Source organism: Pinus tabuliformis, chromosome 5_1 (genome assembly GCF_031772625.1).
Source record: "Pinus tabuliformis cultivar Carrire ecotype Pingquan chromosome 5_1, CPIR1, whole genome shotgun sequence".
Classification (NCBI taxonomy): domain Eukaryota; kingdom Viridiplantae; phylum Streptophyta; class Pinopsida; order Pinales; family Pinaceae; genus Pinus; species Pinus tabuliformis.
Window position 1 is genome coordinate 28,345,062 of NC_142305.1, and position 2,850 is coordinate 28,347,911.

Below are 2,850 nucleotides of genomic sequence, written 5' to 3' on the forward strand. Positions count from 1 at the left end.
TTATTTAGGAAAGGTTGAGAGAGATCCCCCAACACCAATCACCCATCCACTCCATCTGGCCAAAATTCATCTTCAAATTCCACTCTAACATACATAAAAAACATAGAAAATGCTCCACTTTCATTTTTTCCACCACCTACACCAATTTCTGATGAGTTTAGTTTTGTCCTTGTACCTTTCTTTACTTGCCCTCTGATCCACATGCAATATAAGGTCTTAAAGAAGAATTAAGTGACTCCTATAGGAGGGAAATTCCTCCACTAGAAGCTTATACAGTCACATCAAAATTCCATAATCATTTTTTTCCAAAAGATCCAGCCACCTTGAGCATCATGAAGCCATCTGTGAAGTGAGAAGGGGCACACCAACAGATAATCCATCCACTCCAACAATAGCAGATTGAGAACTTGAGAGATCCCTGCAAGCAAGAAAGGTTTCATCAGTCAACTACATCATGTGAAGACATGTACACAAGAAAAATAAGGAAATTAGCACCTCTAGAGAACCATGGATTGATCATCAACTCAACAGCAACATGCATGCCTCTCCTGCAACCATGAGGTAGGTACATGTATGAAATATTCTTCACCTCTTACCTTAATCATGTTATGGTTAGAAATTTGTTTTCAATTCATGAGAGATGAGGTTTTATAAGCTAAGGATGGGTCAATAGTCTCGACCACCCTCAACCAGTTAAGTGCAACTAACTCCCTCACTCATGCAACGTGGAAAATCCAAATTAAGAAGGGTGATGATTATGAGGAGTGGGGACAATGGTGAAAAGAGGAAATTAGTAAAAATTCCAAGTCACCCAAATGCACAAAACCCACTATCGTAAAATAAATAAAAGAACAAGGATAAACTTCAGTTGTATGAATGCTCATTCTGAAAATAGTTAGAGGCTCATTAAGGAATCAAAGATCAAGCTAAATGATACCAGGGGCTTCCTAGGTTGCTACAAAATATATACAGAGTTGATTTATAGGTGCTATAGGATCAGGAATAACTACTACAATAGAAATATGGTTGCTATAGGAGAGACATAATGTGTGTTATAGGAGAAACAACGTTGCTACAAGTGAAAATAGAGATGCTATAGGAAGGAATAATTTGTTATGAAAGAACCTGATTTTGAGGGATTTGAACCCCAAACCCTATGATTCGAAGGACAAAATCTAAAGGAAGGGTAAATACATATTTCTCCTTGCCATATGTGAACAAGAAGCTTGCAAAATTTTCATTTTTTATATAGTACAACCTATGGGAAACCTTTGATAAAAGTTTACAAATAAAAAATGAAATGTGGATGTTTCCTTTTAATTAAGCCTGATAAGAAGGGGAATTGAAATTATTTTTGGGTGAGCATTAAATCAACCTTCTTCCATGCAATATATGAAAGCTATTTTTTTTTCTCTGTCTTAAAAACCTTTATTACATAGAAATATCTAAAATGTGTAGCAGAAATAGGGAATTGTCTTGCTAAATTTGGAAAGTTGTATTGAAGGCTATGGGCGGTGGATCTAACCATAGAAAGCCCACATCCAAGAAGAAGGAGAAGTAGAAGCTAATGAAGAAGCAGAAGAATATGGAGATTAGCCAAAAGAAAAGCTCAAGGAGGAAGAAGGAGAAGAGGAACAAACTGTGTTAAAAATAAAAATAACAGTGCCTAAGAGAGACCTAATCAAAACAGAGAACTCCAAAGCCCATTATGGAATCATCTAGGCAACAAAAGAGAAGAACAAGGAAACAAAAAGCAAGAAGGAATTTTTCATCAAATAGAAACATTGTGATTTTTCTATGCACAAAGAGTTTTAGAAAAATGAGTGAAAATGGAATGAATATGTCAAGGGAGATGGTGTGAATGAAATGGATCTACAAGCCAATAGAGTTCACTTGCAAAGAGGAAATTTGTGTTTTTGTGCCTAAAGTACTGCCAAAAAAACCATGAAAAGAACAACTGCATTTTTGTGCTTCTCCTTACAAAGCCTACAACAAAGCTTTTTAAGAGAAAGGAGTGAGGAATGTATAATAAAGAGGCCACCAGGGCCATGAATGAGGCACAATTAGGTCATTATGTTTCTAAGACGATGAGAAACACTTTTAGAAGTGGGGTATGATTCTTCTCAAAATAAGACATAAATTAATGCACATATGACCATCCTTCAACACATTATGCCTCTGTTTTTCCATTAGATGACATATTTTTAACTTTAATGTGTTCATTGTTTCCAATATGAAAAAAGTGTTGTCCTTGATGACATCCTATTTAATAAACATGTCAACATGATGGTAGCAGGATGAGTATTCATGCCAGTACAGATGTGATAGAAAGAATGGAGTAAAGAATATTAGTTTAAAGGCAAAGTAATGATAAAGATAAGTTTGAAGAAGCATAAGAAGGTTCTCTAAAGCAAATCCGCATACATACATGATTATGGTGAAGCAAAGTCATGTATATTTTCCACACCATGTTGGGTGTGGAGCCTGATTATCTTCTTTATTCAGAGGTATCACTGCATTGGACCCCAGTTCATAAGGTGGCAGCAATGCCACCCATGATATTGGTGCTGCATGGGGGGTCCAGGGGGGAAACAATGATCTTTAAGAGCCCCGCCCCCGGTGGGGGATCAGGGGTAGTTCCCTCGAAGCCAAAAATAGATGTAAAATTTCCTTGTAAAATGTTGTAATTTTGTAGTCAATCTAGGCCATTCATTAGGTAGAGATTTGTAGTATACCTAGGGGGGATAGTATGGGGTATATAGGGAGGTACCCAAAGGAATAATGTAATAATGGGATGGGCCATAGTTAATAAATAAAGTGGTTAATCCGCATCATGTAAGGGAGCATAGA